This window comes from Dryobates pubescens, chromosome 25 (genome assembly GCF_014839835.1).
Source record: "Dryobates pubescens isolate bDryPub1 chromosome 25, bDryPub1.pri, whole genome shotgun sequence".
Lineage (NCBI taxonomy): Eukaryota > Metazoa > Chordata > Aves > Piciformes > Picidae > Dryobates > Dryobates pubescens.
The window spans coordinates 6,249,035-6,271,622 of NC_071636.1; the positions used below are offsets into that span (position 1 = coordinate 6,249,035).

General features: G+C 53.0%; 1 protein-coding gene across 1 annotated transcript in view; it reads left to right on the top strand.

The window, feature by feature from the left end:
- Positions 1 to 2,010: 2,010 nt before the first annotated feature.
- The window catches only part of CORO1C (coronin 1C), a 65,072-nt gene continuing 44,494 nt past the window's right edge, over positions 2,011 to 22,588 (top strand). Inside the window, exon 1 of the mRNA XM_054173022.1 lies at positions 2,011 to 2,107. The gene's annotated coding sequence lies outside the window, so the exon portion shown is untranslated. The remainder of the gene's footprint in view (positions 2,108 to 22,588) is intronic.

Genomic DNA, 22,588 nt, shown 5'->3' on the forward strand with positions numbered 1-22,588 from the left:
TGCTCTCAAGCCATCCTTCACCCAGCCTGCATTGTGAGGGGAGTGCTCAGCTCATCTCAGCTCATCAGGACATGCTTATGTTCTCTAAACCCCGAGATACCAATGTGTCAGTGCCCTGAGAAAATCAGGCCCCTTAAGCACCTAACCACATGCAAATGAATGTGCAGATCCCGGCCCAAACAGAGGAGGAAGCTAGACTAGCTTTTGGTTTTGGCCATGTATGGTAAACACTGCACAGTGTGGGCACTGCTCTAGCATCATTCATCCGCTCTTTGAGCTGCCTGGAGGAACACAAACAGGCAGCCTGCGAGGCTGGTATCACCCTGTGTGCCTGGAGGGCTTTGCTGCACAGGTACTCAGCCTCTCACTGATTATTGCAGCAATCACCATCAGCCTCTCTCATCCAACTGGGGAGCTAAAAAAATCCCCACCTCTTTTCAACCCCATTAAGCCAGCATCCCCCAAAGCAGCTTTGCTTTCAGCACAGTGTAGAAAATCTTCAGTTTCAAGCCACTATCCTGGGTGGGTTTGGGGTTTTTATTTCCCCAATAAGCTGTGCTTTTCAGCAGGGGCTGAAACTCTGCTTTTGTCACCACCTTGCTGGCAGTGCCCCTTTCCCACAGCAGCTGCAGGTCCCAGCAAGTCAGGAGGACAAAATGAGGCAGCGTGGTTGTTTTTGTTGCAGAAGTCTTGGTTTGTTTTCCTTTGCTGAGCTGCTGGGTCTCCTCAGTGCTGCTGTGGGTGACAGCAGGCTCTAGCTGCACCCTGCTTGGCTCAGGAGAACCACTTTAGTGGGGCTTAGTCTAGAGAAGAGGAGGCTGAGGGGAGACCTCATTGCTCTCTCCAGAGCCAGGTGGGGGTTGCTCTCTTCTCCCCAGTATCAGGTGATAGAAGGAGAGGAAATGGCCTGAAGTTGTGCCAGGGGAGGGTTAGGTGGGAGATGAGGAAAAATGTCTTTGCTGCAAGAAGGGTCAGGGATTGGCACAGGCTGCCCAGGGAGGTGGTGGAGTCCCCATCCCTGGAGGTGTGCAAGAAACCTCTGGCCATGGCACTGTGGGACAGGGTTTAGTGGGCATAATGGTCTCAGGTTGAAGGCTGCACTCGATGATCTTAGAGGGCTTTTCCAACCCAAACAGTTCTATGATTTTCTCAGTGCTCACCATTTGTTGGGGTTTGTTGCTGTCGTGCCCTAAACCCTTCCCTCCTGGCAGCACAGCCCCACCTCTGCTGGCCAAGTGTATGAAGCAGGGGACCAGAGTGCCGTGCCACAGGCAGCTGCAGGTGAGCCTGGGAGGGAAGAAGCCTAAGGCAGGCTGGGGAGCAGCGAGGGCCAGCGCTGGGCACCGACCTGTGGCCAAGAGCCGGAGTGCTTAAGAACTGGGCTGTGAAGGGGCCTGAAGCAGCTCAGTGCCAGAGGGGAACCGGTCTAGGAAGCAAGAGGGCTGAGGCAGGGTGGGAGGCAGCGGGGGTACCAGCCCGGCTCAGTGCCGGAGGGAGACTGGGCTGCGAAGGAAGGAGCCTGAGGCAGGGCGAGGAGCAGCAAGGGCGACCGCTCGGCACCGACCTGTGGCCAGGAGGCTGAGTGCTCGAGGGGAACAAGCCTGAGGCAGGCTCAGGGATCCCGGGGGAACCAACCCAGGACGAGCAGCCCGGCGATGGCCAGGCGGCAGCCCCGGTGCCCTCCCGCAGGCTCCCACCGGGCCGGTCCCCAAGGAAGGACCGGCGGCAGCGGCGCGGGGGAGGAAGAGAACGGGACGCGACCACGCGTGGCCGCGAACTCCTCATCGCCATTGGTTAAGCGAGCCGCCACTCATCGTACAGTCCCCGCCCTTCGTGGGGCGAGGCGGGCCCGGGGAGGGCGAGGCGGGCCCGGGGAGCGAGCGGCGGCGGGGCGGGGCCTGTATGGAGGGGGCGTGTCCTAGTCCCAGGCTGAGGCGTGGCTACAAGGGGGCGTGACCAATAGGGGGCGTGGGTTGGCGGCGGCCCTGCCCGCCCCCGCCCCGCGGCGCTCAGTCGGGCGGCGGCGGCGGCGGCAGCGGCAGCGGCAGCGGCGGTGGCGGCTCCGCCGGGCTGAGGAGCGGACGCGGGGAGGCGGCTCGGGATCGCGGTGCGCGGCATGGACGAGGGGGAGGGGGGCAGGAAGCGGGGGAGAGGGGCAGCTGGTGGGGCGGGAGGGCGGCCGTGGTGGTGGTGCCCGCGGGGAGGGACCGGGCAGGGCGGGTTTTGGGGTCCGGCCGGGCGGGCTCTTCCTGCCCCGCTGAGCCCTTCCTGAGGCGGCGGCCGCTGTCAGCGCACGGGCCTGGGGGGAGGAAGCGCCTTCCCCACGCTGTGCTCAGCCCGGGTTTTTTTTCCCGGCTCTTCTCCTCCTTATTAGGCAGCGGAGCGGGGTCGCGGCCGGTTCCGGTATCCGGCCGGGGCTCGCAGGTTGCCGCAGGGCATGGCCCGGGCGGGGCGGCCCCGGGGCCGAGCTCTCCCGCCGTAGCCCACCGCAGCACCTGATGCCCGCTGCCAGCTCCAGCTGCCTCCTGCGTGGCGAGAACGAGGATTTGGTTTTTATTTCCTTTTTGTTCGGCAGGTTTTGCCCCTTTTCCCTTTATTTTCCCCATTTTCTTCTTTCATGGCGATGCAGCCGCAGCTCGGTGGCACCGACGCGCCGCGTCCCTGCTGCCACCCTGTAACGTTGCGGAGGACAAAAGATGACCAGAGGGCTTAGTTCTGTTGGTTTTTTTTCTTGCCTGGGTACATATCACGCTGTTATTATTGGTTCTTCTGAGTGTGTTCGGGAGATGTGTCAAGCCCTGGGTTGTGTGACATGTTCCTGGGCTTTGTTTTCCTTTGCCGAAAGCCACATTGTTTTCATAGCGATATGTCAAAAGCCAGGATTGAAAGGTTAGTCCTTGCTTGTGCTGGGTGAAATTCGATGTTTCTTTGCTCAGGATCCAGGGGAAGGCATCAGCGAGCAACCACGCAACGTTCCACCGTGGTACCTAGCTCTAGACAATGTGATGCTGCCCAGAGAGACTGAGCTGGGGGGGGGGGGATAAATCCAAAAGGGACTGAAAGCTGGCTGGAAACAAAAGTAAAACTGATTGATGCAGTTTTATTGTTGATCTGCATTAGCGGTGTGGAGGTTTTTGTAGCTGTAGTTGTGGTCTTGTGCCTGTTTGTTTGAGCCAGGTCCATTCAAGGCTATTCAGGCAGATGCGTGTGGGGATCAGGACAGGCAAGACCAAGGATGTTGGAGGCGTAATGAGAGAGTGACATGTTGGATGCTCTGGTTGCTTTTTCAGTCTGCTGGTAGCTCTTCTGGTTGAATTTTAGGCCAGGCTGCATCCAGATTTCCTGACACGCTCTCTCTCTCTTCATGTGCTTCTCCAAGCACACGCGGGAGAGATGCTTCGGTGTGGGGAACCGGCACAGCCCAGCCTGCGTGAAGCCTCTCTGGGTGTGTGATGGCTGGAGAAGGCAGTGCATAGCTGGTGTGTGAGGCAGGAGGGCATCTTGGCAGGCTGTGGATGCCCCCTCCCTGGAACTGTTTAAGATCAGGCTGGATGAGGCTTTGAGCAGCCTGGTGGAGTGGAAGGTGTCCCTGCCCATGGCGGAGGCGGGGAGGGGGGTGATTAGAGCTAGATGAGCTTTAAGGTCCATTCTAGCCCAAACCATTCTGTGATCTACATGGTTTTCATTTGAATACCAAGCATTGAGTCGTTTCTTTTTTTGCTGAAAGGGGAGAAGACAGATGGCTGTGTGCTCCTGGAGATGTTTGACTGCAGCTAATATTCCTATTTGCTAAAGGCTGCGTACACAAAGGTAGATCAAACACTGTTGTGATAAAGTCAACGTGTGTTTATTTTGGGTATGTCACAGAATCACAGAATGGTTTGGCTCAGAAGGGACCCTAAAGATCATCCAGTCCCATGGGCAGGGACACCTCGCACTAGACCAGGTTGCTCAAGACCCCTTCCAACCTGCCTATGAACGCTTGCTGGGATGGGGCATCCACAGCCTGCCTGGGCAACCTGTTCCAGTGTCTCACCAGCCTCACAGGGAAGAATTCCTTCCTCATCTCCTCTGTGGGTACACTTACATTGTTTTCAGGAGTTGTTGGTAGCCACCTGCTGCACTCAGGTAGGTGTCAGGGGGAGTTTGCTCTGTGTTTTGTTTCACTCCAGCACTCGACGACAGTGGTTTGTTTTTTTTGTTCCAGTGGTCACTTGTAGCCTTTGATTACAGATTGCTTTAATCAGCAGTTGTGTGTCTGCTGGCACGACTCTGTCTTTTAGTGAGCTGCCTTTTCAACCATCATTGGATTTTTTCAAGTTAAACCTTCATGCTTATTGCATCTGTCACTTCTGGGATGCACTCCAAGCAAGAGGCAGGGAGATTCAGTGCAATGGCACTGAGGAGGAATGCACAGAAGGGTAAAATATCAGCTCGGTTTCTGCTTCTGCTGTCATTGCCTGCGTGATGCAGCGAGGGATCGCTGGGATCTTGCCCTCGCTAGCTGCGCCCTGCATCATCTCCAGGATTAATATCAGGCTCTAATGATGGCTTCATGAAGTGGCTCATTAAAGCACGGCGTGGCATGGTGCTTGCAAGAGGATTTATGCCCTCGGTTAGGGTCTGCTGATCGATTCTCAGCACTGTGCCAGCCTCCTCTTCTGAAGCCATTGAGCAAAGCACTTCCTGGCCCGCGTCTGCAGCTTGGTGAGGTCATCAAAGCACCACTCCCAGGGCTAGGAATGTCCTTTCAGGCAAACTCACAGGGCACATTTTTCACTTGACTTTTGCAGAAGTGTGGGTTGGTTTGTTTTGGGGGTTTGTTTTACGGAGGCTTTTGGGATAATCTCGGGCCTCCTCGCAGGATCTGCTGGAACAGAAACTCACTGAGGATTTGCAGTGCCCCAGTTTAAGCCTTTGCAGGGCACAGGAGCAGGACTGCAATGTCCGTGCTCTCCTCCAGCTCCTTCCCTGTAGTCATCCCCACCTCAGATTTGTCGTCTTTGCTCTGCTTAGGTTCTGGTTGTTAACTCCTGAAATGAGTCTGAGCACAAGCTGCTTCCAGCTTCAGTTGGCAGTCACCCTGGGCATGGGAAGAGTCACAGTACCACCAAGGTTGGAAGAGACCTCAAAGATCATCAGGTCCAACCTGTCACCACAGAGCTCATGACTGAACCATGGCACCGAGTGCCACGTCCAATCCCCTCTTGAACACATCCAGGGATGGTCATTGAATCATAGAATTGTCAGGGTTGGAAGGGACCTCAAGCATCATCCAGTTCCAACCCCCCTGCCATGGGCAGGGACACCTCACACTACAGCAGGTTGCTCACAGCCACATTCAGCCTGGCCTTAAACACCTCCAGGGATGAGGCTTCCACCACCTCCCTGGGCAACCTGTGCCAGTCTCTCACCACCCTCCCGGGGAAGAACTTCCTAACATCCAATGTGAATCTATCCATTGCTAGTTTTGCTCCATCCCCCCCAGTCCTATCACTCCCTGACACCCTGAGAAGTCCCTCCCCAGCTTTCTTGTAGCCCCCTTCAGATACTGGAAGGTCACAACTAGGTCTCCTCAGAGCCTTCTCTTCTCCAGACTGAACAGCCCCAACTCCCTCAGTCTGTCCTCATAGGAGAGGAGCTCCAGCCCTCTGCTCATCCTCGTGGCCCTTCTCTGGAGATGCAGGTGATGGTGGCCTTGCTGGGGTGAGCACCAGGTCACAGTTGTGGTTTAAATTAGCTGAAGTGTCTCAGGAACTCTGGCAGTAAAGGCTGATGGATTTCTGGATGTGTTGGCTGTACCAGTATGGCTGGGAAACAGTTCCTGGGCTCTTTCTCTCCATTAGCTCATAGGATGGTGTTGCTCTGGTTTTCCTCATGTGAGCAGCTGTACTAAAAATGGATTATTTGCTGCCTTTTTGAGGTTATCATCGTTCAGTCCTTGGCTTTGTGTGCCCAATGCTATCATCTAAAAACACATAAAGTACCAGGGTGACCCTGGCATTACTCAGCCTCTTGGCACTGCTGTGGCAAGCCCAGGAGGTCCCAGCAACAGGTCTGGCTTGGTGCTGGAGGACTCTTGATACTGAATCTGGTGGTCCCTCAGAGAAGCAAACTGTCTGGAGAGGTTCCTCATGGAGGATATCAGGCATTAGCTCTGTGTGTGTCTGTGGCTTTGGGTAGTGAGTATAAATCTGATCAGAATTAATGGCTGGCTGTAGATGGAGGTGGTGATGGTAGGTATCAAGTAGAAGGTGGCTGTTGGGCACTGCTGCACACCTCTTCAAACAGATCATTTTCCTTCACACATCTCCCATGCAGTTCTGCATGCCAGCAAGGCAGATGTCATCTTTTTACAGCAGACATCTTGGTAACAAGTCACAAAGTGTTCCTGAAATGGAAGAGGTTTTCGTGATGGAACACCAGAAAAGCTTTAAAACCCCGCTCTGGAGAGCAGGAGCTTGACAGAGAAGGAATGCAAATGGTATCTGCTGCTGCCTCTGAGAGGGGGGGAAAAAACCCTCCACCCTGTTCTTTTGAAGGCTGTCAGCCTGCTGATGCTCTCATGGTATCCATCAAGAGAGGTCTCCGTGGTTTAGAGGTGACAAAGTAGGACATGGACTCTTTGCCCATTTTTCCTCCTTGGCTTTTCTTCTTTGTTGTGAGTTAGATGCCAGGGTGGGATCACCTGCATCCTTTGAGGATGGCATTCCTTCAGCAGCATCACTTTGCTTTGCCAACATTACTCCTTTTGTCTTAGCCCAGGTTTGGGGGAGATAAGATCACTGATAAATAATGAGCTCTTTGCTCTGAGCGTGGAATGACTCTTGAGGTCTGGCTCTCAGTGGGAGAAGCTGGTTGTGGTTGGATCAGTTATAGTGACTCTGACATTGAGCTGGGGCCTCTCAGTCCATCATAATTAGGTTGGTCTTGTTTTGCCTTTTGAATAATTGAATTTGAAGAGGCAATGGCAGTACAAGAGTGGTGGGAGCTTGAGTTAACATGATTAAGGTTCAGGCTGATGGGGGGCAGGCACGCTGAGATGAGCTCCCAGCTTTCATCTGGAGCATTGCTGAGCTGCTTCAGGCCAAACCTTCCCCTTTAGGAAACGAAGAATCATAGAATTGTTTTGGTCAGAAAAGACCTCTGAGACCACTGAGTCCAACCACCAACCCAACCCCACCATGGCCATCAAACCATGTCCCTAAGTGCCATGGCCACAGGTTTCTTGGACACCTCCAGGGATGGGGACTCCACCACCTCCCTGGGCAGCCTGTTCCAATGCCACTCTTGCAGCAAAAGGAAAGCCGTGGAAGGACCATGGCTTCCTTGGGGCTCTCCAAGTCTTGGCTGGCTGTAGCATCTTTGTCTGCCATCTCTGTGTGTACAAGCATGTCATGCATGTGCTTTTTTTTCTAAGCTGGATATTAAGTGCCACCATTTCTGCACTCTTATCAAATATCACATCCTTAAAGGTTGGAAAAGACCTCTCCAGACCATCAAGCCCAAGCAGCTGATGAGCAGAGCTCATAAAAGCAGTGGAGAGTGGGGTGCCTAAACCCACACCACCTTTGCACCCCTGTATGAACCTGGGCAATACATTTCACCTGCAATTCCTGGCACAAGGAGTGCCTAGAAAATGGACCTTAAATGCTCCAACCAGGGTGATAGGGAAATGTGGGAACTCCCCCTCCTTCTGCATATAGTTGCCATAGAGACTGTGCTCTGGAGTCCTTGAGAATCCATTGTGTGTCTCCTAAAAATGTAGAAACCTGGTGGACTGAGGCATCATGCTTTGAAGCATAGAATCAGAGCATCATTGAATTGTTTGGGTTGGAAAAGCCTTCTAAGATCATCCAGTCCAACCATCAAGCCAACACCACGGTGGCCATCAAGCCGTGTCCCAAGGTGCCGTGGCCACAGGTTTCTTGAACGCCTCCAAGGATGGTGACTCCATCACCTCCCTGGGCAGCCTGTTCCCATCCCTGACCACTCTTGCAGCAAAGAATTTGTTCCTAATCTCCAACCTAACCCTCCCCTGGCACAATTTCAGGCCATTTCCTCTCCTATCACCTGATACTAGGGCGAGAAGACCAACTCCCACCTGGCTCCAGCCTCCTTTCAGGGAGCTGTAGAGAGCAATGAGCTCTCCCCTCAGCCTCCTTCGGACTGAACAACTCCAGGTCCCTCAGCTGCTCCTCCCCAGCCCTGTTCTCCAGATCCTTCCCCAGCTTTGTTGCCCTTCTCTGGCCCTACTCCAACCCCTTGCTGTCCTTCTTGTAGTGAGGGACCCAAAGCTGAGCCCAGTTTTGTGTCCGTCCCCTCCCCGTGCTAACCCTGTCGGGAGTTGACATCCTGCGGTCCCGCACGTTGGACGTGCGTCAGGCACAATCATCTGGGCTGATAATGAGTGCAATTAGCACCACCAGGGAGTAGCAGGCAGTAGCAGATTCGAGCTGTAGTAAGCACTCTGTCCCTTGGGAACTGGGCAGACTGGCAGTGCTGGGCAGATGATCACTTGATAGGGGAGATAGTCATCAGCACAGGCTCGATGGGGAGGCACTCAGCCCAGTGTTGGTGTTGCCTCTTGAAATTGGCTCTTTTCCCCTCACTCCTTTCACTTTAAATACTTAAAATCCTCACAGTTTGTTGGTTCATGCTGGAATCCTGAACATCCAGCTGACTCTGGGTACACACTTGGCATTGACTTGCCATTTTTCCTTACATGGGGGCCTGTCAGCCGCTCTTCTTCCAGCTGCCTGTATGGAACGTGGCCAAGAAGGCCAACAGCAGCCTGGCTTGGAGCAGCAATGGTGTGGCCAGCAGGACCAGAGCAGGGATTGTCCCCCTGTACTCAGCACTGGTGAGGCCACACCTTGAGGACTGAGTTCAGTTTTGGGGCCCTCACTCCAAGGAGGACACTGAGGTGATGGGGCAGGTCCAGAGAAGGGCAACAAAGCTGTTGAAGGGTCTGGAGAAACGGGGCTGGTGAGGAGCAGCTGAGGAAGCTGGGGTTGTTCAGCTTGGAGAAGGGGAGGTTCAGGGGAGACCTCATTGCTCTCTACCACTCCCTGAAAGGAGGCTGGAGCTAGATGGAGGTTGGCCTCTTCTCCCAAGGAACAAGTGATAGGATGAGAGGAAATGGCTTCAAGTTGCACCAGGGGAAGTTTAGGTTGGACACAAGGAATAATTTCTTCACTCTGAGAGTGGTTAAGCCCTGTCCCAGGCTGCCAAGGGCAGTGGTGGAGCCCACATCCCTGATGGTGGGGTTTCAGAGCCTTGGAGATATGGTGCTGAGGGCCAGCAGAGCTGGTGGCACATGTGTCCAGGGGGTGAAATGACCATGAGCTGCTCAACTCTTCACTCCCCACTGCAGTACTTTAATTAGAGTGCGAGCTGGAGGGTGGAGTAAATAGGCACAAAGCTGTCTTGTTCACAACAGGAGGTGGATCCAAGGGGGTTTGAGTTTTCAGTGAATACATTTAAGGTCTATTTTCATTTTTTTTGGATGATGCTGAGATTGATTTGCAAGGCAGGAAGAAAGCCCAGAGCCAGCTGAGACAAACACGAGTTGCCAGACGTACTTCAGCAGCATATTCTTTATGCTTGAGCACCGTGGGAAGTGGAGGCACCAAAAAAGACTCCTTCTAGCTGAGCCTCCTTGTGCCTTCCAGCATTTTTCCCCTGCCCACTGGTGCTTTTTGGAAGCCATCTGGGAAACTTCTGCTTGCTTTTAAGGTGCTGTGGTCTAAAGGTGAGCTGCCCTGCCTTGACCCCCTGTTTTCCCATGGATGTGTCTTATCTCAATTCTGTTTGGTATCAAGGGATGGAAGGGGGGGAAATGGCCTGAAATTGTGCCAGGGGAGGTCGAGGTTGGGGATGAGGAAAAATGTCTTTGCTGGAAGAGTGGGCAGGGATTGGAATAGGCTGTCCAGGGAGGTGGTGGAGTCACCGTGCCTGGAGGTGTTCAAAACCCGTGTCCGTGGCACTTTAGGACATGGTTTGATGGCCATGGTGGTGTTAGGTTGAAGGCTGGTCTTGATGATGGTCTTAGAGGACTTTCCCAACCCAAACAATTCTATGATTCAATCCTTTTCTCTTTGCTCCCTGACATTTCTTTGGGGGTAAAGGTTATCTTCTTGTTCTTTGCATGCATTGCTTGCCATGTTGATCTTCTGGTCTGCCAGGGAGATTCTTGAGCACTAGGTAAGGTCACAGCTGGAGCTTATCTTGCTGTAATTCTTCCTGTTGTTTTGGCTGGTGTCCTCCAGAACTGCTGTAAAAGCTACAGGGAGTCTCAAAGGGCTGGAGTGTGGGTGGCACAGGCAGTGACACGACTGTCAAACCAACAGGTAAGTAAAGCTTAAAGGTCAGCAAGCACAGGCTGTGATTCTTCCTGGCTCTCCCTGAAAACAAGCTCCTCAGCTGAGAGCAGCCAGCTGCAGGTCCTTGCCCCAAGACAGCAGCTTTTTGCCCAGTGTGGTTCTCCCAGTCAGGCAGGAGAGAGCTGGGAGTGCTGGGGACAGCAGCTGTGCCCCTTGTCCTTGGCACAGGGAGCTGGTGGGTCTAGGGAGGAGTTTTTCCTTCTGGCACCTGAAATCTTCCCTCAAAGACCTAAATGTGCTTTCCTGGCTCAGTTTATTTTCTTCCTGCCCGTCTGGAAAGGTGGGGAAGGTGCTTGGTGTTGCTCTCATGGTTTGACAGGTTCTTAGCCATGGTGGTTAAGGGCAGGACAGGCAGCCTCGGCATGGAATGGGACCAGCGACAGAGGACATCTGTAGGGCAGAGGAAATGTGTTGGAGCTTGGAACCCTTTGCTAAAACAGATGTTGGAGGGGCTGTAATTGGTACCATGAGATAGGGATTTCAAATCAAGCTGGCAGATTGAACTCTGCAGAGTTGAGTGGTGCAGGCTCTGCCACCCTCCCTCCTTCCCTCTCTCCCTCCTTCCCCCAGCCCTGATTTCAAATTGCACGTTTCGGAAAGGGGACAGAATGACAATGGTACCCTTTGAATTACAGGCTTGCTTGGCCAGAGGAGCTGGCAGGCCAGCAAGTGGAAATCTGGAGGAGCACAGCCCAGTTCCAACTGGGAGAGCTGAGACTCGTTTCTGCAGCTTGTTTGTCCAGCACTGAAATCTGAGAGGCGTTTGTGTTGTCCAGCCTGAGCCTTCTGCCACCTTCTGGCTTGAGGATGTTGTCTTGTCTTTGACAGCTCACCATTATGAGAGCATCAGAAGTTCACCACGAGGGCCTCACCTCCTGGATGGGTGTTATTGAGTGCCTTGAGAGGTGGAGGTCCCTAAATGTGGCTCTGCTTCAGCTGGTGTTTGGGTGAAGGTGTCCCTCAGGGTATGCTAACTGAGCCCATGGCTCCTTTTGATGGGCCATGCTGGGCTGTGCTGGAATCCAGGCTCACCATGACATTGTCCACTTCTCTGGCCCATCAGAACAAGAGGACACAGTCTCAAACTGTGCCAGGGGAAGTTTAGGCTGGAGGTGAGGAGGAAGTTCTTCCCAGAGAGAGTTGTTAGCCCTTGGAATGTGCTGCCCAGGGAGGTGGTGGAGTCGCCGTCCCTGGAGGTGTTCAAGAGGGGATTGGACGTGGCACTTGCTGCCATGGTTTAGTAGTCATGAGGTGTTGGGTGCCAGATTGGACTTGATGATCTCTGAGGTCTTTTCCAACCTTATTGATTCTATGATTCTATGAGGGCTGGAAACAAACTCCAGACACCACAGCAGCAGCGTGTGGCTGCAGTGCTGGTCCCAGAGGACCTACCATTACACTTGGCCATCCTGCTCCCCTTTCATCATGTCCCTCAAGGCAGGGGTGTCTTTTCAGCTGGGTCCTGGGAGGCTGGGGTGCTGAGCTCCATCCAGCAGACCAGTGGAGCCTTTGTGGTCAGGCAGGGCCATCTGGAGAATGCTGCATCCTCGCTTGGTCAGTCTGACTCACACTTGGCTGCTCTGGTCGGGACCTGGGTTGTGCTGAGCTCTTGTTTCTGCTTTCTCTCGAAGCTGGGAGGAATTTGTGTCCCAGCTCACTTTGGTGTTTATCACAGAGGGCTTTCTGAGGTCTTTTTTCACGGTGGTGGCTCTCAGGCTGTAGTGCTGCAGGGCTTTTATCTCCTTGGAACATCTGTAACATTCAAGTTTCTTCCTGTGGATACCACAACATGTTAGACTTGAGGAGGAGTAGAAAACAGTTTCTCAGGTCCTTTGGAGATTCTTCCTTTTGATGACCCTTCTTACCATTTGTTTTTTAAAAGGAATGTTAACTGGATTAACTGGGAGCAAGAAGCAGCAGTCTGGGGTTTCCAGTGATGTCTGAAAGCCCTGGGACTTCAGCAGGAGATGTGCCTACCTTAGAAAACACCTGGTTAGTCAAATCAGCTTCATGGCTGCAGCTCTTCCTGGACTTCTGCAGAATGGGAAGTCCTGCACACGTTAGTCCTTCAGGGCTTGAGGCTCCCAGCAGCTGGGTACTGCTGTCTGCTTGGCTTCTGGCTTCAGCTTATCCCTGAAGAGTTGGTTTGGGTCTAGTGGGTACCAGTGAGCTGCTCGGTGACACAGAGCTATGTTTGCCCTTCCTGTCATTGGGCCAGGACTGACTGACTGGAGTGGTGAGAGGAAAGAGAGTTCTCTTCTGCTGTGTTAGCAAAAAGTGCTTGTGCCTTAGCTGCTTAGTTGGGAAAGGTGGGACCTTTCTTGGGGTGTCTGAAGAAAAGTGTGGCCAGCAGGTCAAGGCAGTTTCTCCTCTCCTCTGCTCCTAGGAAGGCTACAGCTGGAGTACCAGGTCCAGTGTTGGGCTCCCCAGTCCAAGAGAGACAGGGAACTACTGGAGGGAGTCCGGTGGAGGCTCCAAAGCTGCTGAGGGGCCTGGAGCATCTCTGTGAGGAGGAAAGGCTGAGAGCCCTGGGGCTGTTGAGCCTGGAGAGGAGCAGCCTGAAAGGGGATCTGACAATGCTCAGCAAGAGCTAAAGGACCTGTGGGGGGCAAGAGGATGGGGCCAGACTCTTGTCAGTGGTGCCCAGTGACAGGACAAGGGGCAAAACTGGAACCCAGAACAGGAGAAGAAACTTGTTTGGTGTGAGGGTGCTGGAGGCCTGGAGCAGGCTGCCCAGAGAGGTTGTGGCGTCTCCTTCTCTGGAGAGCTTCCAAACCCAGCTGGCCATTGTGATCCTGGGCAAGCTGCCGTGGGTGCCCCTGCTTGAGCAGGGCAGTGGGACTGGATGCTCTCCAGAGCTCCCTTCCAACCCCCCCATGCTGGGATTCTGTGACCTGGTGGTGATTTGGTGTGAGGCGCAAGAGGCTGTGGTGGGAAGAGCTCTTTCTCCCTTTGTAACCACTGCTTTTAAACTTTTGCCCCAAACCAGGCTAAAAAAAACCCCAACAACCCAAAGCTTGTGATGTGTCTGAGGGCTATGATCTGGAAGAAGCTTGTGTGTAACCTTCAGGGGAGCAGAAGAATGCAGCAAATTGGGGTGGCAGGCTCTGAACAGCTTGGTACTTCCTCGTTAGCTCAGTCGCACTGATAAGAGAAGTAGGTCAGCTCTGGAGAAGGCATTTTATCTGCATTCTTCTCCTCACTGGAATCCTGCTTCTTGGCTGTGGCAGGAGGCTTTGCTGACTCCCAGCTCTGCCTGGGGGGCTGTGCTCTCCACCTTGTGCTTCCCTGGGGGTCAAAGTGTGGGCTGAAGCCCTTTGTGGCTTCCCTCTCGGTAGTGTGCGCTGCTTTCACCGGCGGGGAGGTGATGCAGGCAGTCCTCGTGGTGCAAGAAGCATCTTCCACCATGCTGGTGTAATGTCCCTGGATGAAGTTCAGAGGGCCCTTGTCCAGCTCTGGAAGGCTTTGCTGTGTCTCTTGGCAGTGCTTGAGGATACAGTGTGTGAAGAAGCAGAGGTGTGGTGCTGAGGGGAGATGGTTCAGCACCAGACTTGGTAGTTAGGTCATGAAATTGTCTGGTTGGGAAAGACCTGAAGATCATTGAGTCCAACCATAACCTACCATAGATTGATAGATTGGCTTGGGTTGGAAGGGACCTTGAAGATCATCTAGCTCCAGCATCCCCTGCCGTGGGCAGGGACACCTTTCACTAGACCGAGTTGTTCAAGGCCTCATCCAGCCTGGCCTTGAACACCTCCAGCATCTCCCTGTGCACAGCTGTTAGACCAGGTAGTGGTTGGACTCTTACCTTAAAGGTCTTTCTGAACCCACATGATTCTATGATTTTGTTCTGTGAGCATCTCTGCTGTTTGCTCCAATGGAAAAAGTGGAGGAGAAGGAAGGCTCTTGGAGAGGAGCATGTGAAAGGCTGTGGCCTTCTGTGGTCAGCAGTGTCAGAAGGTGGGAATCTGTCTACTCCAAGTGCAAGGAGTAGAGAGGAAGTGGCCTCAAGTTCCTCAGGCTGGACATGAGAAGAAGCTTCTTGAGTGAAAGGGTTCTCAAAGACTGGAACAGTCTCCCCATGGAGGTGGTTGAATCCCCATCCCTGGAGGTGTTTAAAAGCCACAGAGATGTAGTGCTGAGCACTGTGGTTTAGCAGCAGCCTTGGCAGGGTTAGAGAATAGCTGGACTGGGTGATCTCAAATAATTCTGGAAGGATTCCCTTTCCTTACCTGGTAAAGCTGGTTTAGTGGCCAGCAGCTGGATCACTGTCCCTGGTGGAAGCCAAAATGCAGAGACAAACTCAGGGGTCTGGGATGCTTCATCCACAGGTACCTTGTTCTCTTTTCCCCATATATTCAGGATGTTCCTTACCTCTGAGGTTCAGGTCTGGCTTTCAGGCTTTGGGTGTTTTTTTTTCCTCCCCTTTGCTCTCCTCTGTCTTTGTTTTTAATTTTTCCTGACCTTTTTGGCCCAGCTAAATTGTCACCATCCAAATAGAAGCATAGAATTGTTAGGGTTGGAAGGGACCTCAAGGGTCAGCCAGTTCCAACCCCCCTGCCATGGGCAGGGACACCTCACACTACAGCAGGTTGCTCACAGCCACATTCAGCCTGGCCTTAAAAACCTCCAGGGATGAGGCTTCCACCACCTCCCTGGGCAGCCTGTGCCAGGAAGAATTTCTTCCTAACATCCAATCCGAATCTACCTGTTTGTAGTTTTGTTCCATCCTCCCCCCAGTCCTATCACTCCCTGACACCCTCAAAAGTCCCTCCCCAGCTTTCTTGGAGCCCCCTTCAGATACTGGAAGGCCACAATAAGGTCTCCTCAGAGCCTTCTTTTCTCCAAACTGAACAGCCCCAACTCCCTCAGTCTGTCCTCATAGGAGAGGTGCTCCAGCCCTCTGCTCATCCTCGTGGCCCTTCTCTGGCCACCTTCCAGCACCTCCAGATCCTTCCTGTAATAGGGACTCCAGAATATATCTCAAATATATCACACCTTGCAGCCTGGACCAGCTGGGTTAATGAAAGGTGTCCCTGCCTATGGCAGGGGGTTTGGAACTCGATGATCTTCAAGGTGCCTTCCAACCCAAACCATTCTGAGAGTCTACAAATCTAAACCCAAGAGAGGAGGTTGCTGTGGCACCTGCTCCTCAGCTGCCTCTCTACCTCTGATCCAGGGTGTAACTGCTCCAGTGATCCTCTTTGCTGGTTGCCCATCCCATTGTGGCCTCCTGACAAGTTGTTTTGTCTAATGTTTTTTGTGTGCACTCACTGCCTGAGCTTCATAGTAGATGACACAGACTAAATGAAGCCAGGCTTCAAGGTAATGACTTTCAGCTGTGGTGTCCTTTTGTCCCCTGTAAACTGGGGGAAATGATGTCATGTTAGACCAAGCTGCAAAATGGAATTGAGTAGGAAGATCCTCCAAGAAGATGAATTGCATACCTGGAAATCTTGATTGTGACAGGAAAGGAGCATCAGCCAGAGCATGGGGGATGTGCACCTGACAGGAGCAGAGGGTAAAAACCTCAGGAAGTGAGATGCAGTGGTGCTGGTGCTGCCAGGGGAGGTTTAGGCTGGATGTTAGGAAGGAGTTCTTCCCAGAGAGAGAGATTGGCCATTGGAATGTGCTGCCCAGGGAGGTGGTGGAGTCCCCATCCCTGGAGGTGTTTAAAGAGAGGCTGGATGAAGTACTTAGTGCCATGGTTTAGCTGTTTAGATGGTGATAGGTTGGGCTGGATGATCTTGAAGGTCTTTTCCAACCTGGTTAATTTAATTCAATTAAATTCAATTGTGTTCTATCCTATCCTATCCTATCCTATCCTATCCTATCCTATCCTATCCTATCCTATCCTATCCTATCCTATCCTATCCTATCCTATCCTATGATTCTGTATTCGGTACTTCTTGGTGATGCCCAGAAGGCTTAAACATTGTAGAATCATAGAATTGTTTGGGTTGGAAAAGAGCTTTAAGATCATTGAGTTCCAACCATTATCAGCACTTAAGGAGTTCTTCACAACTCAGGGTTGTGCCCCCTGTACTCAGCACTGGGGAGGTCATGCCTTGAGTATTGTGTTCAGGTTTGGAGCATCACTCCAAGTAGGACATGGAGGGGCTGGAGCAGGTCCAGAGGAGGGCAGCAAAGGTGGTGAAGGGCCTGGAGAACAGGGGTGGTGAGGAGCAGCTGAGGGAGCTGGGGGTGTTTAGCCTGGAGAAGAGAAGGCTGAGGGCAGACCTCTCTCCAGCTCCCTGAAAGGAGGCTGGAGCCAGGTGGGGGTTGGTCTCTTTTCCCTAGTATCAGGTGATAGGAAATGCACCACAGGAGGTTTAGGTTGGACATTAGAAGAACCTTTTCCACTGAAAGGATTCTCAGACACTGGAACCAGGAGGGGGTTGAATCCCAATCTCTGGAGCTGTTTCAAAGAGGCAGAGATGTGGTGCTGAGGGCCACGGCTTAGCATCGGGCTTGGCAGAGCTAGAGAATGGTTGGGCTGGATGATCTCTTTGGTCTTTTCCAACCAAAACTATTCTGTGATATCATAACAGTCTCAGTGTGATCGTGTGAGGGGCTCAGAGTCATCTCAAGTGTTTCACAGGTCAGAAGCAACACCTTGCACTTTGGCCAGGAGAAGAATTCCAGCTTATTTTAAGTTGGGCTTGTGTTACCTTCTCGAACGTGCTGGGCTCCCCAGTTGAGATCTAATCAAATTCCCTGGTAGTTTGTGGTTTAGGTTCCCATCCCAAAACAGAGCCTCACCAGTGGTGGATAACAGCTGGAAATTTCAGTATTAAGTTCATATTCCAGCTTTTTGTCTTTCCAATGAAGTGAAATCAGATGGCAGAGGCTTGCTCCACTTAGACAAGAGGTAACCAAAGGCTCTAAACAGTCTGTGCACAAAGCTGGTGGCTTTTGGAACGGTGACCAGCTGTAGTGCTGCTCCCCCTGGGCTTACAGGGCTCTGAGCAGCTGAAAACACAAGTTCTGTCAGCAGTGGGCTTCAGGGGAAGGGTTTGAAATGGTGCTGCCATGGAGGCCATGGGGTTGTGTTTAAAAGAAGGCTGCCCCAAGGTGTCGGCGGCTGCTCCCTTTTCTTCGGTGCCAAAGGCTTCCTGTGAAGCTGTAGGGTGAGCCTGTGTGGAGCAGGAGGTGTGCTGGGGTGGTGGTCTTTGTGGTTTGAAAGCCTCTGAGTGCTTCAATCCCCTGATCCATGTGTGGCTCTGTACCTTATCTACCATATGATGTGCTCTGAGGAGTGAGTTACCAGATTCATGGTGGGCTTTCCTCTGGTGCTTATCTCCACCATGGCCAACTGTTCTGCAGATGTGGCTGAGCACTGTGGTGAGGGAGGGGGTTTCCTCCGTGCTGGGGGCACTTAGACCCCCATCCCTGGCCTGGTTATTGCTTTAGGATTATCAAATACTTTCTGTTATTTCACTAAACAAAGCTTTCAGTTCTGAGCACTCAGTGCTCTGCAGATGAGGCCCCAGCACCTCGGCCCAGGTGTTCAGGGAGACCTTGGGCTCCACAGTGTGTAGGGTCTTGAGAGATCTCTGTGCTTCCCTGCATCAAGTGGTGTGGGCTACCTGGTCTTACAGCATCACTGGTGGCACTGTCCCCTCTCCCTGCCTCCCCAGCACCCTGACCAGCCATGACAAAGCAAGCAGGTGTCCCCACTGTTAGCTGTCATCTGCAGCTGCCACTGGTGACACTGTCTGTAGTGCACAGGGAATGTATGGTGGATGTGACCTCTGGGCTCCCCAGTTCCAGAGAGACAGGGAACTACCAGAGAGAGTTCAGCAGAGGCTCCAAAGATGCTGAGGGGCCTGGAGCATCTCTGTGAGGAGGAAAGGCTGAGAGCCCTGGGGCTGTTGAGCCTGGAGAAGGGCAGCCCCAGAGGGCATCTGATCAATGCTCAGCAAGAGCTGAAGGACCTGCAGGGGGCAAGGGGATGTGGCCAGACTTGTCAGTGGTGCTTGGGACAGGAGAAGGGGCAAGAGGCAAAAACAGGAGCCCAGGAGGTTCCATCTGAACAGGAGGAGAAACTTGTTTGGTGTGAGAGTTGTTAGCCATTGGAATGTGCTGCCCAGGGAGGTGGTGGAGTCACCATCCCTGGAGGCGTTCAAGAGGGGATTGGATGTGGCACTTGGTGCTGTGGTTTAGTAGCCATTAGGTCTTGGGTGACAGGTTGGATTTGATGATCTTTGAGGTCTCTTCCAACCTTATTGATTCTATGATTCTATGAGGGTGCTGGAGGCCTGGGGCAGGCTGCCCAGAGAGGTTGTGGAGTCTCCGTCTCTGGAGAGCTTCCAACCCCCCCTGGCCATTGTGCTCCTGGGCAAGCTGCTGTGGGTGCCCCTGCTTGAGCAGGGGGTTGGACTGGATGATCACCAGAGCTTCCTTCCAGCCCCCACCATGCTGGGATTCTGTAGCATGGTTATTTTTGCCCCCTTGTTTCTCAGCAGTTGTCTGACGCTGGACATTGATTCCAAAGCTGCCACTGAAGCTTACACCACCTCTCCTTCTGGTTTTGGGGGGCTCACCATCCACACGTGGGCTTCTCCATTGTCACACGGGGTTCACCATCAAGACAGGAGCTCATCTTGACAGTTTCCACTTAGGGAAGAGCCCTTTCCAGTCCCAAGGACCAGCCCTCCCCTGAGTGCTGCTCTCCCTCTCCAATGGATCTGTATCTCCTCGCCCCATTTAGCAGCAGCCTCCGGCTGGCTGTGACTTAAACTGCCCTTTTATTTCCAGTGTCTCCCACTGCAGCAGGGATCACAATCACATGGGCAGAGCAGGATTTTGCCATTAGTGGGGGGTTTTCCTGTAAGTGTTCCCTAGCAGGATGCATTTCCTCTTGCATAAGCAGGCTGCAAACCCTCCAAAGCCACAGCGATACATCTGCTGGCTTCCCGAGACAGATAAATCCTTTATAGAGAGGGAAAATGGGCCAACTCATGGCAACTCTTGTGACACATCGTGATGGGGGGGGGGGGGATCAGAGAGAAGTGGAATGAAAAGTATCACTGTGTGGGCACGGCTGATGGGTAGCCTGACTCTCTGAAAGTCCTTTTAGATGCAGAAGTGGGAGATGGAAGGCAATCGCTGGGGGGAAATTCAGCCGGCAGTCACTTGACATTTGAGGAGGGGGTTGGGGCAAAGGAAAAGGAGTTTGGAAGGCTCTTCCCTCTTGTCCTCACCAGGTCATGTAAGATGCTTGTGTGTCATGGAGCTGGATCCAGGAGATCAGCGTGGTTGTAGATCTGTCAGCACTTCCTTTGTCGTGGCCTTTGCAGGGTGGCCAACGCTTCTGGTTCGATTTTGCTGAGGCTTGTGACTCTGGCAAGGCTGAAACTCCTTTCAGCGCCCGCTTGTGAGGCTGGGAAGCCTCCAGACTTGGGCACGAGGGCTGCTGGTGGGACTTGATGACCTTTGAGGTCCCTTTCCACCCCTCATGGTTTGTGTGTCTCCGATAAAAGACAAATAAAATCGCATTTTTTCCAAGGAATAATTAAAGAAAAGAAAACATTTCCTGTCCAGCAAGTGCAGGGAGGTTGTTCCAGCTCCTTAGTGAAGATTTACAGCACAGACAATGATCTAATGGACTTCCTTTTTCTCAACCCCTTGCTCCAAGTCTCCTTCCTGAGTGTAAAGCCCTGGCACAGCCCCACCAGCCCTGGATGTGCTTTCCTGCCCACTTGGGTATTTCCCAAGGGTGCCACCTGATAAAGGCTGAATCAGCTTTTCCTCCTGGTGAATCATCAGGGCTCAGAGAATCATGGCAAGCTTTGGAAGGCATTTATCCCAATCCCCCTGCAGTGAGCAGGGACATCTTCAACTAGAGCAGGTTGCCCAGAGCCCCAAATGTCCTGACCTGGGAGGGTTCCAGGCATGGGGCATCTCCCACCTCTCTGGGCGACCTGGGCCAGGCTCTCACTGCCCTCAGCATCAAAAGTTTCTCCCTTCTCTCCAGTCTGCATCTCCCTCTTTCAGTTTAAACCCTTACCCCTTGTCCTCTCACAAGAGGCCCTGCTCAAAAGTCTGTCCCCAGCTTTCTTATCACCTCCTTTAGGTCCTAAAATACTGGTGGTATCTCACCTGATAACTCTACAAGTGGCCAAGCTGGGATTCCTTGCCTGCACATGGCTCTGGAGGGAGAACCTGTGGCAGCCACCCTCGGCTGTGGCTTCCCTGCAGATGGTGGAGGAGGGGATGGATCCTTTCCACTGCAGTATTGAGAACTAAAAGAGGGTGCTAAATACCCTTCACGGCTTAACCTGAGGCTAGGGAGAAGATGACTGGGGGGGATGGGGGTTTTTTTTTTGGGTGCTCAGCATGAAGCTTTACCCTATTCTGGTTTTCACCTGCTTGCTTTCTGTGCTGCAAGATCCACAGCGGCTGCTCCTTCGAGCTGCACATTTTCCTTCCCCCCCCACCCCAACACCCTCCCCTCTTCTCTTTGGAGAGCAGCCAGATCAAAATGGCTGTGATCCAAGGAGCCAAGGCTCACTCCCTTTGCTATGGAAATGAGGACTTGGAGGCTGCTCACCATGTGTTCATCAGAGAGCTCCTGCTAAGGAGGATGAGCTGTAGGTGGGGAAGAGGGCAGGGAAGGTGTGCTCCAGCAGATCCGTGCAGAACAAATTAAGGCTATTTCTGGATTCATCTGACTCTTTGCATTTTTCAAATGTCATTTAGAGGAAGCCAAAAATTCCTCTTCTTATTTGCTTTTTTTGTTTTTTTCTTCCTTTCCACCAGGTGGTAAAAAATGAGGGGAATGAAGTGGTAGAATGTCAGAGAATCATTAAGGTCGGAAAAGACCTTTAGGGTTATCGAGTCCAACCGACGGCCCAACACCACCATGGCCACCAAACCATGGCCCAAAGGGCCAGCACAGTCTGCCATGGGATAAAGGATGCCCAGGTGGCCAAGAGGGCAAGGGCATCCAGGCCTGCATCAGAAACAGTGTGGCCAGCAGGAGCAGGGAGGTCATTCTGCCCCTGTGCCACACCTTGAGTCCTGTGTCCAGTTCTGGGCCCCTCAGTTTAAGAAGGACATTGAGACACTTGAACATGACCAGAGAAGGGCAATGAGGCTGGGGAGAGGTCTGGAGCACAGCCCTGTGAGGAGAGGCTGAGGGGGCTGGGGTTGCTTAGCCTGGAGAAGAGGAGGCTCAGGGGAGACCTTCTTGCTCTCTCCAACTCCCTGAAGGGAGGTTGTAGCCAGGTGGGGGTTGGTCTCTTCTCCCAGGCAACCAGCAGCAGAACAAGAGGACACAGTCTCAAACTGCACCAGGGGAGGTTTAGGCTGGAGGTGAGGAGAAAGTTCTTCCCAGCAAGAGAGATTGGCCATTGGAATGTGCTGCCCAGGGAGGTGGTGGAGTCCCCATCCCTGGAGGTGTTCAGGAGGGGATTGGATGTGGCACTTGGTGCCATGGTTTAGTTGGTCATGAGGTGTTGGGTGACAGGTTGGACTTGATGATCTCTGAGGTCTTTTCCAACCTTATTGGTTCTATGATGTTTCTCTTCTGTTGGAGCAGAAGGGGTGGCAGACCTCCCACTCTCTGAGATAAGCAGGTGTGGGGTTGGTTTGTGGTGCTCTGGTATTGATGAAGCAAAGGGAAGATGGCATTATCCCACATCATCCTTCTCCTCCTTGGCTATCACAGCCATGCTCCCAGCATTAAAGTGCACAAATTGCAAAACCCCTGGCATTGGAATAGGTTGCTCAGGAAGGTGGTGGAGTCCCCATCCCTGGAGGTGTTCAGGAAACCTGTGGCCATGGCACTTGGGGAAGTGGTTTGATGGCTGTGGTGGTCTCAGGTTTGTGACTGGACTTGATGATCTCCTAACCAAAACATTTCTGTGATGGGTTGACACTGGGCAATGTGCTCAGTGACAGCTCAGCAAGGCAGGGGTAAGCCCTCACTTCCCTCCTCCTAAACCTTCAGGTTTTAATCTTGATGCACAGTGGGGTGGGAGCGTTGCCAGTGGGTGAACAGTCAAGGAAAAGCTGTCCACAAAGCAGGGGACTTCTCCCTTCTCCAAGATGAGCTACACACCCTGAGCAAGGAGGGGGTTGCTGCTTTTTGCAAGCTTCCCATGGTGTTGCAGCATGCTGGGCTTTGCAGGAGCATCCCTGGCTTCTTCAGGGTGGCCTGGTGTCACCTCATGAGGGCTGAAGGTGGCAGGGAGGGA